This window comes from Diabrotica virgifera, chromosome 8 (genome assembly GCF_917563875.1).
Source record: "Diabrotica virgifera virgifera chromosome 8, PGI_DIABVI_V3a".
Taxonomy (NCBI): domain Eukaryota; kingdom Metazoa; phylum Arthropoda; class Insecta; order Coleoptera; family Chrysomelidae; genus Diabrotica; species Diabrotica virgifera.
Genome location: NC_065450.1, coordinates 226961967 through 226978577, shown reverse-complemented (window position 1 = coordinate 226978577; position 16611 = coordinate 226961967). Strand labels below are relative to the sequence as shown.

Below are 16611 nucleotides of genomic sequence, written 5' to 3'. Positions count from 1 at the left end.
CTGCTATTCTCTTTGCTATTTCTATTGTTGGAATACAACTTTGTTGGATTTGCATTTGTTGAATATTTTTGATTTCAAAATAACAAAAGGCTAACTGGAACCGTTGATTTTATAACAATTATGTATAGAACCTTTTTTGTTTTAAATTTTTATGTAGAACATTTTTCTATAGAACATTCCTTACGCTAAAGCATAGTTTTAGAAATATTGACGAAAAACGTAAAAAAACTACTAATTTACCGACTTCTCCCCCATCTCCCCCCAAAACCGGACTCTCAAAATGGTGTAACTTTTTACTGAACAATATGTGGACCATATAGAACAATTTGGTGTTGAAGGAAAAGTTTTACTTTGGATGTCTGGGTTTGCGAATGGATTTAGTGTCCGCAGTCATATAAACCCAAACAAACAACAAGTTTTAAAGCTAATTATGTTTCCAAATTATTAATTTCCTAATGTTGTTCTGAAGCTATTTTCTTGTGGCATTTTTACAATTTTAACTATTTATAATGGGAAATAAGCCACAATATTATTAAAAAATGATTTTTATTAACGTTTCGACGCCCAAATCGGGTGCCGTTGTCAAAATACAAAATACTACTGTAGTATTTTGTATTTTGACAACGGCACCCGATTTGGGCGTCGAAACGTTAATAAAAATCATTTTTTAATAATATTGTGGCTTATTTCCCATTATAAATAGTTAAAATTGTAAAAATGTCACAAGAAAATAGCTTCAGAACAACATTAGGAAATTGATAATTTGGAAACATAATTAGCTTTAAAACTTGTTGTTTGTTTGGGTGTATATGACTGCGGACACTAAATCCATTCGCAAATTTTAATTTTTTTTTTACTTATTAGTCATGTTTCCTATACAATTTTATCCGTAAAGTAATACTAACATTAATTTCTAATAAATAATCCTTTTTATATTTTTTTGATAATTTAGTTAGTTAAGTAATTCATAATTTAGTTTTACAATGTATTTTTTTGATAATTACTTCTTTTATAATATTATATAATAAATTTTTCTGCAGCTCTTTACTTAATTCAAGAGCTATTTTACTATATATTTTTCAAGTTTCTGATTTTTTTAGGGGGAGAATAGGAATCACCCGGTACTCTCTCCAACTATCTGAAATATCTTCCGATATCCATATTTGAATAAAAAAATTTAATAGTGTTTTTTTTTCTATTTTGATATAAATTTGCCAACATAATATAAGGTATATTCCTATTCCTGGCGAAGTATTTTTCTTATTCTTAAGACTTATTTCTAATTCATACAAACTAAACGACACTGAAAGTGGATAATATTGTGTAGTGGATAACACTAGACATAATTTTCTTAAAAACGCATCAACCCATTCTCCTTTGGTCACTGGATTTACTTGTGGTTTAAAAATGGATTTGACTAGACTATTTCCAGCAGACATCCTGACAATACAGATGCTTTGTTGATCTGACTCCTAAGTCCTTTACTGGGCCACAATCTAACTTCAAAAAATAATTTTATTAACGTTTTGACTTCCAATTCGGACATCGTTGTCAAAATACAAAATATTAATTTATTTTTGTATTTTGACAACGGCGTCTGAATTGGAAGTCGAAACGTTAATAAAATTATTTTTTCAAGTTAAATTGTGGCTAAAAATCACCATAAATTATAAAAGGCTTCTCGAGACTATTAAAAAACTTTTTCCGTTCATTTACTGTGATTTTAAGATTTGGTTTTACTGTAAAACCATGTAAAACTTTTACATAATATATAGAATAAATGGACTTTTTAGTAGTTTGAATTTTAATTGATATACTCTTGCACATTACGCGATTGATTTGATGAAAAGTAGGACTATTGCAAAATTTAATTAATTTTTTGCAGACTACAACTGAAACTAAACGAATAATGCAGAAAACACAAAAAATCGCCGATATAAAACCAAATTAACCTATGAAATGCCAATAGTGACAAAATTTCATAAATGTCAATATTGTGAAAATTTCATAACAGTGGAGTAAACTTGCCTGCCTTTGGACGAATTACAAACAAGCGTTACGACGCGGTAAATTTAAATTACTCCTCCTGGTTTAAAAACAGAGTATAGTAATGCCGTGAGAGCTTCGAGATTAACCTCCTTTTTATTTGACGTTTATAGGACGTGTACAATATATTAAAAACCATTGAGATTTAAAACTTGCGCAATACCGTTGATATTTTAAATACCGTTGAAATATAAACATTGAATTGTAATATTGTTTTTCATTTATTAAACCCTTTAGTTTTGTAATATTAACATTTAGTAAGAACATCTGGACAGTTAAATATGGGAAGGCGCATTTTTTATTTTAATAAATAATAGTAGTAGGCCCAGAAATATTTAGTACGGCTCTGTAAGGTTAACCAAAGGAGCGTGCGGCCTCCGCCAGCATCCACCACTGGTGAATTACCAATTTCGTACTTTGCCGGTTTACTTCCAAAGATCAAAGCACCGACCGACGAGTGGTTTTACTGTGGAACCTCTTTATACTGTGGTTGAAGCTACCACTTGAGATAATTCTATGTAAGGTAATAAGTTTAAAACAAAAAAGAATGTGAGTGTACTTTGTACGCACTTAAGAAGTTATACTTCTATTATATGATTTCAACGACATAAAATACTTTAGACAGTTTATTTTTATTTTATTTAAATATTAAACTAATTATAATGCTAAAAAGAATGGGAATGGTCCGGATTTGAACCCAAGACCTCTCGATCTTTAGCCTAATGCTATACCAATAATGCTACGAGCTCGCTGTTTATGTCTCGGACATAATAACAATTCACGGTAACAAACAGACGAAATAAACATAAATGTTTTAATACTTACTCCCGAGGAAGACAAATCCAAAGACACAAAAATTATAATAAATATATTTACTAAAACACTAATATATTAAAATCCATAAGGAAAAATTTCCTGTAGCTGGCTGTATTTTTCTTCAATTTTTTACTAATATATTCTTTTCACATCTTTTTTGCACTGATATACAGTCCCTGGCCATATTATTATAACCGCCCATGAATTTTTACAAAAATCAACTATTCCACTAGGTACGTTTTGTTTAAAATATTATTTTTACATTTAATTTTGTTATGTAATGTTAGTGTTATACATTAACTATATTATATTTAATAATAAACACCAATAAAACATTTGATAATATTATATGTTTGTATACTTTTAATAATTTGTTGAGCTTAAATAGATGGAAAATATTTGGGAGCTTTTGAAACGAGAAAGTTCCGATGAAAAGGTCACTAACGAAATTGTTTTAATTAAAGGACTAACATATCATTGAAACCACAATGACATATTGAAGCAAAAAAAATTTAACTGCATTCAAAGTATGCCAAGACGGATACAAGCGCTATTCAAAGTTAAAGATGACTCAACAAAATATTGAAAAAATAGAAAGATGTGATATTCTTAAATGTTTTATTAGTGTTTATTATTAAATAGATTACATTTAATATTAAACAGCAATAAACCATTTGAAAATATCACATATTTGTGTTTTTTAAACATTTTGCTGAGCCCCCTCTAACTTTGATTGCCGCTAGGACCCGTCTTGGCATACTTTGAATGCAGTTAATTTTTTTTTGCTTCAATTTGTCATTGTGGTTTCAATGATATATTAGTTCTTTAATCAAAACATTTTCGTTAGTGACCTTTTCATCGGAAATTTGTCGTTTTAAAAGCTCCTAAATATTCTCCATCTAATTAAGCTCAGAAGTTCAACAAAATAAAAAAAAAATATAAATATGTAATATTTTTAAATATTTTATTGCTGTTTATTATTAAATATATTATAGTTAATGTTTAACATTAAGATTGTATAACAAAATTAAATTTAAAAATCATATTTTAAACAAAACGTACCTAGTAGAATAGTTGATTTTTGTAAAAATTCATAGGTGGTCATAATAATATGGCCAGGGACTGTATTTATACATAACTTGAAAGATTTAGCAACTAACCCCATACTGTCTGTGTACGCATGCGCGCAGAATAATAAAAATTCACTCCCCATCGCGCCTAAAGAAGTAGATATAACTTCAAAAAGAGATAGGTTAAAGAAATTAAATTCATTGAAACTACTGATTTGGCAACTACATGTGATAAAAATAGTTTTTTTCTTTTTTTAATTTGGGAATCAGGAAGAAGCCTGGTATTTTTAACTCTGGTAAGACGAAGCCCACATTCTTACGTAAACGCACCCCATCCGTATATCCATTTTTTATATATGTAAACGTCGAAAAAATTAATTCGAAAGATTATTAGGACTTGTTTATTATACTATGAAACATAATTTTACAAACAGTGTGCTACAAAATAAACAGTACTGAAATGAATATTGAAATGTTTATGATTATTTATATTATATCTGGTATACACAATATAGCCTTCATCATCATTATTTGGCTCTACAACTCTATGGCCCGCTTGCTCATTCGGAGTTCAACTCTAGTTCAGCGCCATTGCCGCGTTCAAGGCATGAAGTGCGTACCACCGTACAATGCACTTCATGCCTTGAACTCGGTTATCGCGCTGAACTAGAGTTGAACTCCGAATGAGCAAGCGGACCTATGTGAGTCTTGCTCGCGTTTACTATTTCCCTCCATTGTTGTCGGTCATGAGCAGCTATTTCCCATTGCTGTACTCCCATTTTGCGTAGATCACTGGCTACTGCGTCCTTCAATATAGCCTTGCAAACATTATTTACTACAACTGACGTTGCCGATAAAACATATGTTAAAGATGCCCTCTGACCAGTGGCGGATCTACAGGGAGGGAAAACGAGGAAATTTCCCCCCTAACAAGGTCTAAAATTAAAGAAAAAATTGTTTTTACATAGAAATATATTAGCGGACATGAAACCAAAACCACAGAAAGACAAATTCAACCCAATAAACACGCTAGTCACGAAAATTAAGGGAAGCTAATACCTATGAGTTATTATTATGTCTTTTATGTAATCTAAATTTATCTTTTTTATGTCTTTTGGTTGGTTTTTCATTGGAAGTTCCCCCTAAGGCAAATTTCTAGATCCACTACTGCCTATGGCGCGAAAAAATCTTTAATTATAGTCCGCAATTCCGAACTGACTCCTTAGTTCCTAAAAAATTAATGTTTTGTATTTTGACAACGAAGTCCGATTTGGACGTCGAAACGTTAATAAAATTCCTTTTTTTAGTTAAATTGTGGCTTATTCCCCATTTAGAATACTTAATCCTTTCCATAATTACAATTCTTAATTTTAAATACATACTTCCTAAGCCAACCCTGACTAATAGTTTCCAGTAACGTAGTTTCTATAATGTAGTATTAACTAACGTAATAGTTTCTAGTAACGTAGTTAGTAGTAACCCATTTTCATCCCTATCTAAGTACAGACATTTGCTGAGACATTTACAGAACTAAACACCAAAGAATACCTCTCTTGTGTTGGCCGCCTAAGGCTAAAGATCTCTTGATTGTTGGCCGTCGAAGGCAACACATCTCCCTCAGTAACAACCACTAATTACTGCGTGGTAAAAAGCACCGCGATTTTCTCTCTATGAACTAATTTAAACCAAAAAAATACCGCGAACCTTTCTCCGAGTTCAACTATAGTTGAATAAACGCTTATTCTCTCTGTGAAATAGTATAAAACTCTAATCCGTTAAAAACAAATTAAACCTAGTACGAGAAGCAACTTCATGTGAAACCGGCACATGTGACGTTGATCAATGCGCGAGTGGTGAACAGTGACTTGGGTAAGATTTTTTATAAACTCGTAATATTGCCTCACATCCCTTTAAACCACATATGTACTGTACATGGGTTTATTGTACAAGTGTAATAACAATTAAATCGTATTTAACCGTATTTTTCAGTTTTCAACGAGCTATCTACACAAATAGCAGTTTTAATTGCCAGTTTTTATGAGGGTTGCTACGGATACCTCATTCCTAATTAAATTTAGGCTGTTTGCTTCATAATCCCCTAACCCCCCACTCGTCAAACTCGAACAAAGTAACATTTGTTTCTCATACAATTTTACCCTTTGCTCTCTGCGGTTTCCAAAGTTTTTAATCTCCCCAAATGTCTGGCGATTATCCTTTTCCTCTTCCTTTATCAAATGAAAGACGAAAAATATAATGATTTAATCATTCGATTTTGCGGGAATCACAGTCAAAAGGCACAAACGAAAATTCATCCTTCAGCCAATCTGACGGCGTGGCCCTGCCCTTCATTACTCCTATTATATCCAACTGTTAAGTATCCCTGAGTATCCCAGAATCAAAACCCGATTAGCAATAATCTCGTTATCAAAACCAACCGTCGGTATTGCCAAGAATATAAAGTGAATTAGCAGACGACAGTGGCATTACAATACCTCTATAACAGGCTTTTAAAATTAGTCCCTAAATATTTTCTATACTTGCTCTTACATCAAATTCCGTAACACCATAAAAAAGAAAAAAATTGGTGACTGACAGTGACGGTTTAAGGCATCATGGGGCCCTAGGTGGCCATAAGTAGTAGGCCCCTTTATAGCGACCATTTACTTAAAACAAATTTACAGATATTTATGTTGTCTTGGAAGTAGTTACTCCAAAAATAAATTACGACAATGTAACAAAGATCATTTTTCTTTTTTTACTTCTATTACTTTGCTAAAGATTTAAGTAAACTAACTGTATCTGATAAATTTATAGTCGGATCTTTTAATGTTTACTAGCAGCACTTTTCATCACAACTTTTTTAAGGTGTTAAAGAAGTTTTATTTTTAATAAGTTTCTTTTGAATAAGTTTATCTTTAATAAGTTTCTAGTATCAAAATTAAGCAAGTAAAGCTCAAAATAATGTTGATTCTTTTTTTTGGCAAAAAAATCTTAAAAATCACTCCCTAGTTTGTACTTATATATTATTTACATGATCTGTAAGTTTCACCGGTTCACAGTACTTATATTTCAAAATATTGGGATTTAAAGTAAAACAAATTTTTTGAAATTTAAAAAAGTCTTTCTTTTCAAAATAACTTAAATATTATTAGTGATACCAAAAATCTTAAAGAGCAAAACAATGTAGGTTTTGCTTTTCTGAATATTTCAGATTTTTGCTTTTTTGGTAGACAAAAATTGGTTAAGATATGACTGTTCAAAATTTGCATACCCTAGGTAGAGTATTATAATAGGTGAGTTAAGTATATCCCCACCATATTCCGGAAACCTTCCGAACCCCGTCGTCTAGGCGATCTGAGCGATTTCGACGGTGACGGTTCACAAACCCCATCCCTTAGGAGAGCTGATTGTATATTCTTAGATGTCTTTCCCTCTAGCGAGTTGAGCAAGATGTCCTCTCCTTAAATGTCCATTTCACATTAATAAATAAATGCAATTCCTAATCCATTCGATCGTCGTTTAGTATCATTCATTCATGTATCGAATACCGAATATCGTATTTGTTACCCATATCGCCACAGTTGAGTAATAGTGATAGTGATTTTGGATTTTAGAGATGTCGCGACTTAAAATCACTGTACAATCTGTTAAAAAGCACCTACAAACCTCTTCAAAAAAAAAATTAAGTCCTTTTTGTATACTTTTAAAATATTGCTTTTGTTTTTCTACAAAAACGACATTTAAAACTACATTCCCAAATTTTTGGAAATCATATCTATAAGAAATATCCTCTCTTATCATTTATCATTGTGCTAAGCTTGATAACTTGTTTACTGGCGAGTTTTGGCTGTAACATAAAACCGAGTCAGCGCTCATTCATTTCAGCCCTGTCAGTTGACGTAATACGGCAAAATGTTAGCCACACACTTTTAATAGGTGTTGTAAGTGATCACTACATTCGTTGCTTACTTAGCTCGGCCTGGTGTCGGAAAAGCCACCTGCTAACAACTAATAGAGAGGCACAGTTGCCAGTTTTCTGATTAATTTTGCTACGAATAGTTTTTTATAATGATAGTTAATCAATCGGTATCCCGAATGAAGTACGTGCCTCCTAGTGGCGGGATACGGGCAACAATACATTGGCTTATAGGGCAGTCCTTACAGTAGGGATCCTGGCCTATACAGAAAAATGCAGGCGGGTGTGGGGTAATACTGCACTTTGGTTGCATTGGTGGTGTATTGGCTAAACGTGCAGGACAGGGCAGGGTATGGTGCTGATAGAAAAGGCATTCAGGCATCAAATATCCAAAAATCTTTTCAGGCCATAATAATGAAAAGACCTTCTCCAAACGAAATAAAAAAAAACTTATACTGAAATGATGGCATCTCCTGAGGTAAAATGTTCCGGAAGTAAAATGAGCCTCCATTCGGATCTCCGGGTGAGGACTATCTCAGGGGGAACACCATTGCAGGTTAGAAAAATCAGGATAGGGTCTTGGAATCTTGGTAGTCTTACAGGTAAGAGTCTGGAGTTAGTGGATGCGCTCAAACGAAGAAGAGTTCAAATTGCTTGTATTCAAGAAACTAGGTGGAAAGGACAAAGGGCGAAAGAACTAGGTGATGGATATAAATTGTGGTATGTAGGGAGTAGTAACACTAGAAATGGAGTTGGTATAATTGCTGATAGTGAAATGAAAGATAACGTAGTAGAAGTTGTAAGAACGAGTGATAGAATGATGTCAGTGAAATTTGTAATTGATAAAGAGGTATTGAATGTTGTGTGTGTGTATGCTCCTCAAACAGGTCTGGGTGAGAATGAAAGAAGAGCTTTCTATGATCAATTAGGAGACGTACTGAGTGATATTCCAGCGGAGGAGAAAGTTATAATAGGAGGTGATTTCAATGCACATGTGGGCCAAGCCAAGACAGGATATGAAACAATACATGGGGGATTAGGCTTTGGAACTAGAAATGAAGCTGGAGATGACATGCTAGAATTAGCAACAGCATTGGATATGGCGATTGTTAACACATTCTTTAAAAAGAGAGAAACTCAACTTATTACCTACAAAAGTGGACAACATCAATCCCAAATAGACTACTTCATGATAAGGAAAGAAGACATACGTGAATGCAAGGACTGCAAGGTAATAGTTAGTGAGACAGTAAGCCAACAACATAAGCTGCTTGTTCTGGACATCGAAGTAAAAAGCGAAACTAAACAAAAATATCGGAGAGGACCACAAAAAATCAAGTGGTGGATGCTAAAAGATGAGAAGGAAGGTCTATTCAGGGAAAGAATAGTAGAAAAAACATGTTGGAACATGAAAGGAAGCCCTAACACAATTTGGAGAAAAATGGCCAATATTATTAGAGAGACGGCTATTGAAATACTTGGGAAAACGTCAGGAAAGAAGTTGGAGGATAAAGAGACTTGGTGGTGGTCAAATGAAGTACAAGGAAAAATAAAAGAGAAGAGAAAATTATATAAAAAGTGGCAAGAAACCAGATCGGACATAGATCTTCAAAACTATATGACCGCCAAAAAGGAAGCGAAAGTAGCAGTAGCAAAAGCTAAAGCAGAAGCGTATTCAAACCTATACGATCAACTTGATACCAGGGAAGGCGAAACGAAGATATATAAAATAGCCAAACAGAGAGCAAAGAAAGCAAAAGATTTTAATCAGATTAGATGTATCCGAGATGAAAATAATAAAATACTAGTTCACAAAAGGGATGTCAAAAAGAGATGGAGAAAGTACTTTGACAGCTTATTAAATGAAGAATTTGACAGACAGCCTGTAGAGTCAACGGAGACAGTAGCAGCAATGGTCACCAAAATAACCAACGAGGAAGTGGCTCAAGCGCTTCAAAAAATAAAGAAAGGAAAAGCGGTAGGACCAGATGACATTCCTGGGGAAGTATGGAGAGCATTGGGAGAGACAGGAACAAGGTGGCTAGCAGGTCTATTTAATAGAATTATGGAAGTTGGACAAATGCCAGACGAATGGAGAAGCAGTATACTGGTACCTGTTTACAAAAACAAGGGAGATATACAACAATGTACAAACTACAGGGCTATAAAACTGCTTAGCCACACCATGAAAATATGGGAAAGAGTAATTGATAGACGGATACGTGAAGAGACCGAAATATCCGAGAATCAATTTGGCTTTATGCAGGGTAGATCAACAACAGATGCAATTTTCATTATAAGGCAGTTGATGGAAAAATACAGGAGTAAAGAAACAAACGCTCATATGGTATTCATTGATCTTGAGAAAGCATATGATAGAGTTCCTCGAGAGATTCTGTGGTGGGCACTCAATAAGAAAGGAGTCCCTGGTGAATATGTAAAGATTGTGAGGGATATGTATGAGGGAGTAACGACTAGTGTTAGGACAGGTGTGGGAGAGACTGATAAATTTCATGTGAAAGTAGGATTGCATCAAGGTTCTGTGCTTAGTCCGTATTTATTCTCATTAGTTTTGGACCAGATAACAGCGAAAATACAGGGTAACATTCCATGGTGCTTAATGTATGCTGATGATGTCGTGTTAGTAGGAAATAGTGAAAGAGACTTAGAACAAAAACTGGAACAGTGGAGACAAGCTCTGGAGGAAAAAGGTTTAAAACTTAGTAGGACAAAAACAGAGTATTTGGAATGTTCATTTAAAGATGGAGCTACTACAAATAAAATGGTATCTTTGGATGGTGAAATGATTGTAAAAAGCAATAGTTTTAAGTACCTAGGATCGGTATTGCAGAGTAATGGAGAAATAGATGGAGATGCATGCAGTAGAATTAGGACTGGATGGATGAAGTGGAAAGAAGCGAGTGGTGTGTTGTGTGACAGAAAAATTCCAATGAGGCTGAAGGGAAAATTCTATAAAACAGCCATAAGACCAGCTATGATGTACGGAACTGAATGTTGGGCAGTGAAAAAGAAAGAGGAACAGCGAATGCATGTGGCGGAAATGAGAATGCTTAGATGGATGAGTGGAGTGACAAAGAAGGATAAAATTAGAAATGAGTATATTAGGGGAAGTCTAGGTGTGGCACCAATTGATGCCAAAATGAGAGAGCATAGATTAAGATGGTTTGGTCATGTTCAACGTCGAGACGTTAACCACCCAATACGAAGAATAGCTGAAGTGCAGATTCCTGGAAGGAGTAGGAGAGGAAGACCAAAGAAGACCTGGGGGGAGACGATAAGGCAGGACATGTTGGTAAAGGGGATTAACATTGATATGGCCCAAGATAGAATTGTGTGGAGAAATGCAATTAGGGAAGCCGACCCCGCATAGGGATAAGGCAAAGAGAATGATGAATGATAGTTAATCAATCAACTAAGATTTTTTAATAAAATAATTATGTATGTTAGACTATTCCATTCAGAAGGATATTTAACTTCAAAAAGGCAAACTAACAAAAGTATGCAGACATACTAGATTCTAAGCTGCTACGTCTTGAACTAAAAGTAGAGATCTACGAAAAATTTGTAGACGTAATAAAAGAAAAGCTATCCCCAGAGGATGTAGGCAACAATAATTTCCCGGGATGTCCAGCGAGTCCAAAGAACTCATGAAAACATACGAACGTCTCTATTCCCCTGACCCTTTTAGCAAAGAAACGGTTGATTGCGGAGAAGTCCTACTCCAACAGCTAAGTCAAGTCAGAAAGGTGAAGTAGATTGAAATCCTGAAAATAATGGACATGACACATAGTTGCAAAATAGCAAAAGAACATAAAGCACCTTGCAAGTTTACAGCAAACCAAACTCAACTCCTTATGAATGGTAGAACTAAGAACAGCTATAAAGATCCATATACTAGAAGAAGATTAAATCAGGAGACAAACCACCTGGGAACTCCTTTTACACTAAAAGAATTCCACGACGGTATGAACAGGTTAAAAAACGGGAAAGCTGCAGGTGTGGATGATATATATTATGCAGTGAACAAATAAAGCATCTACATAGGTCAAGGAGCAAAAAACTGGATCTTGCAACTTTATAACACGTGCTGCGAAGACTGCAAGAATTCCAAAATCACGGAGAAAATCGAAAGTAATAGCCTTGTTAAAACCAGGAAAGGACCCAGAAAATCCCAGTAGCTACAGACCTATTTCGCTGTTGTGTCACTTTTTCAAACAATACGAGAGACTCATCCTTTCCAGAATAGAAAAAAATTTCGACAAGCACCTCATCCCACAACAAAGAGGAATCAGACCCTGCAAATCTAGCACCGGTCAATTCCTAGCACTACAAGAACACATTAAAGAGGGCTTTGAAGAAAAACTTATAACAGGGGCTGCTTTCGTAGATTTGACAGCAGCCTATGACACAGTAAGGCACAAAACATTGCTCCGCAAATCATACGACACTCTTAATGACCACCATCTGGGTAAGGTCGTATATTCCTTACTGCAAAACAGACGTTTTTTCGTTATGCTGGAGGGTAAAGTAAGTAGGTGGAGAGTTCAAAAGAACGGCCTCCCACAGGGAAGTGTTTTAGTACCAACGCTCTTCAATATATACACAAACGACCAACCTACGCCGACTGAAACCAAGCATTTCCTTTATACTGACGATCTCGCAATATGTGCTCAAGTAGCTTTAAAGAAGTGGAGGAGAATCGCACTGCAGTATCTAAGTCATCAGAATGCTTTTTTAATCTCGACTGCACCACCATGAACTTCTAATAAGAAAATTATTCTCCAAGGCCATTCTCCATTCTCCATTAATATGAACCAACTTAAACAAATACATTAAGAACAAGAAGAATCAAAAGAAAAAGCAATTACAGGGTGATTTATACAAACTTATATGTAATGACTGTCCAAAGACTTACATCGGTCAAACTGGCAGATCTTTTAGCAAACGTATAACAGAACACAAAAATGCTTTCAATGTATGACTTCAGTAGCATTTTTGTCTCTGGCGACTGGACTAATATACAACCAAATCCTACGACATTTTCCATCGCTTTTTAACGGTTGTCTTCTATTTTTCACATCAATCACATTCAAATATTTGTAGTAACGAACAGAAAGACACTCTTTAATTTTTTCGCAGACCTAACGGAATCGCACTGCAATATCTAACTCATCAATCAGCAGAAGCGAATGCCTTTTTAATCGCGACTGCAGCGCCATGAACTTCTAATGAGAAAATTATTCTCCTTCGCCAGCTGATTAATATGAATCAACTTAAACAAACACATAAGGAACAAGAAGATTCAAAAGCAAAAAGAAGTTACAGCGTGATGTATATAAACTTGTAGATGTAATGACTGTCCAATAACTTACATCGGTCAAACTGGCAAAATTTTTAAAAAACGTATAGCAGATCATTAAACGACTTTCAATGTATGATTTCAGTGAGATTTTTGTCTCTGACGACTGGACTAATATGTAACCAAATCCTATACATTCTCCATCGCTTTTTAACGGTTTCCTTCTATTTTTCACATCAATCACATTCAAATATTTGTAGTAACGAACAGAAAGACACTCTTTAATTTTTTCGCAGACCTACTGGAATCGCACTGCAGTATCTAAGTCATCAATCAGCAGAAGCGAATGCCTTTTTAATCGCGACTGCAGCGCCATGAACTTCTAATGAGAAAATTATTCTCCGAGCCAGCTGATTAATATGAACCAAATGCGAAGAAGCGTAATTAGTAGTTTATGTAAGTTCGGCAACGTCGCACTCTACGCTCCATCCACGGCCTACTGTGTCTTAATTAACTGAGCGGATAATGGAAGCTGGAAATAATGGCAATTGTTTTAATGTAACAATCGAGAAAATGAGCGTTTTTTCAGGGAATGTTTTTCGTAGTGTCGTTCGTTTTATGGCAGCTTTCAGAAAGACATGTTTCTTGCGAGACTACCGGATGAGCGCCCCTTCAAAATTAAGATATATTTCTGGATAAAATTAACCCATGGAGACAAACATTTTATTATAGCATTCATTTTTATTTCAGCCAATGTTATGTATAATTTTGGAGTTGAGTCGTGGATTCTCACAGTCGCCACCTGCAAAACGATTGAGCAAATAAAACACAACAAAATTTTGATTTGACACAATAAAAACAGCCAAAATCGGTCACATCATGATAGTCCAGGTCCAGAAAGCCACTGCGCATACGCTAGGAAAAATATTCTGATTTGGATTTTTTGCACAATCTTATTCAAAAAGGACTCCTTTTAACAAATTTGCATGTTGCCAGGACCAAAAGGTGGTCATAAATTTTTTAAACGTTTTTTTTTGTTTTTTCCCTAAAATTATTTTTTTGCATGGAAAAAAGTTTTTTTAGGTTTTTTGGATCATTTCAAACACAAAAGGTCTTTAGTGACTTTTCTCTAAAAATGATAGTTTTTGACATATAAGCGATTAAAAAGTGAAAAATTGCGATATCGGCCATTTTTAACCCTCAAAAACTATGTGAAAAACTGAAAATTTGAATGTTGCCAAGGTAGGTAGATATTCTTTAAACATCGATTGATGAAATCCCGAAGAGTTTTTCGCAATACAACGTTCAAAACTCCTTTGTTTTTTAATTGCTAATCAAGCGTGCGCGACACTATTTTCCACCGACATGCGACAGTATGGTGCAAATGAAAGGAATAAATTCGTTATTTCGTAAACTGGCGACTATAAGAAAAAATCCGGAAACAGGTCGATTTTTATTTTTAAGTTATGATATTGTGGCATATATGGTATATTAGTGACGACATCCATCTGGATGTGGTGAGGTAATCGATGATTTTTTTAAATGAGAATAGGGGTCGTGTGCTAGCTCATTTGAAAGGTTCTTCAATTCTCTATTCAGTAATATAAACATTTATATAATTATTTATACAGGGTGTCCAAAAAATTTTTATTAAAGTAAATTATCTGGCAAAAAAGAAGTAGAAGGGACACCCTGTATAAATAATTATGTAAATGTTTACATTACTGAATAGAGAATTTAAGAAACTTTCAAATGAGCTACCACACGACCCCTATTCTCATTTAAAAAAATCATCGATTACGTCATCACGCCCAGACGGATGACGTCACTAATATACCATATATGCCACAATATCATAATTTAAAAATAAAAATCGACCTGTTTCGGAATGTTTCCTTAAAGTCGCCGGTTTACGAAATAAACGAATTTATTCCTTTCATTGCACCATAATGTCGGTGGAAAATAGTGTCGCGCACGCTTGATTAGCAAATAAAAAACAAAGGAGTTTTGAATACTGTAATGCCAAAAACTCTTCGGGATTTCATCAATCGATGTTTAAATAATATCTGCCTACCTTGGCAACATTCAAATTTTCAGTTTTTCACATAGTTTTTGAGGGTTAAAAATGGCCGATTTCGAAATTTTTGGATTTTTCGAAAAGATGTCAAAAACTAACATTTTTAGAGAAAAGTCACTAAAGACCTTTTCTGTTTGGAATGATCCAAAAATCATAAAATAGTTATTTTCCTAACTAGTGCGGAAAGTGATACTTTCACGCACGAGACTGCCGTTGACCCGAACGACGCGATAGCGGAGTTCGGGCAAGAAGTCGAGTGCGGGGAAGACACTTTCCGCATGAGTTAGGAACAATATTTTTTCTAGGGCCGTACGTTTGGAAAAAAGCCACAAAAAATAGAGTTATATCAATTTTTATTTAGTAGTGAAAATACACAAATTAATTCTTTGACAAGGTTGTCAAAACCAAACTTTCAAGAATATAATGGGTTACCACGACGACGATATTGGTTTCCATGACGACGATTCCAAACCATTGTAATTGTCTACTGATCTGACTTTTAAATATTATGTCAAAATAATTTTATTTCATCGAATTATCTCGCTAATTTCATTAAAACATGAACACAATAAGATAAATTTGAAATAAATTAGTAAATAATATCTAAATATTAGTTTATTGTATGTATTATAATATATTATAATGCCATATTACAAGGTATTTTACTTTCCCGCACGCTGTGCGGGAAAATTTACTTTTACACACGCTGTACGGGAAAGTGTAACTTTCAGAAACGAAATGCGTGCTGGAAAGTGGCTCTTTTAGCACGGCCGTAGAAAAAACCTTTTTTCCATGCAAAAAAAAAATAATTTTAGGAAAAAAACGTAAAAAAAAACGTTTAAAAACTTTTTGACCACCTTTTGGTCCTGGCAACATGCAAATTTGTTAAAAGGAGTCCTTTTTGAGTAAGATTGTGCAAAAAATCCGAATCAGAATATTTTTCCTAGCGGATGCGCAGTGGCTTTCTGGACTATGAGGAAAGTGATATACATCCACTGCTGCAACTAATTTTATAGTCAAAAATATAAGGAAAATGAGGACCAGAAAAGCAAAGAATTTTCTTGCTGAAAACTGGACGTGGTTTAACACAACAACCACAAATCTTTTCAGAGCAGCAGTGTACAATATACAGATTGCCATGATGGTCCAACATTCGAAACGGATAGGCACTACAAGAAGAAGTATTTTTTTTTTCTTTTTTCACCGAAACAAACAACAAAACCCATCAAAATGATTATTGACTATAAGCATGGGTTCTTAAACTTTTGCTAGTGGTACATCCGGGTTAGGTGTTTAGCTGTAGATACTATCCAATCGCACTGTAACGGGATTTAATTCAGTATTCAAAAACTTCTAAAAATCTTTT

General features: G+C 34.4%; 2 protein-coding genes across 2 annotated transcripts in view; one reads left to right on the top strand and one right to left on the bottom strand.

Annotated features, from left to right (window-relative positions):
* The window catches only part of LOC114331806 (roundabout homolog 1-like), a 776276-nt gene that overhangs the window by 449019 nt on the left and 310646 nt on the right, over positions 1–16611 (bottom strand). The gene's annotated exons all lie outside the window — the stretch shown is intronic.
* LOC126890638 (52 kDa repressor of the inhibitor of the protein kinase-like) overlaps positions 1–16611 on the top strand; it is a 128630-nt gene that overhangs the window by 3197 nt on the left and 108822 nt on the right. The gene's annotated exons all lie outside the window — the stretch shown is intronic.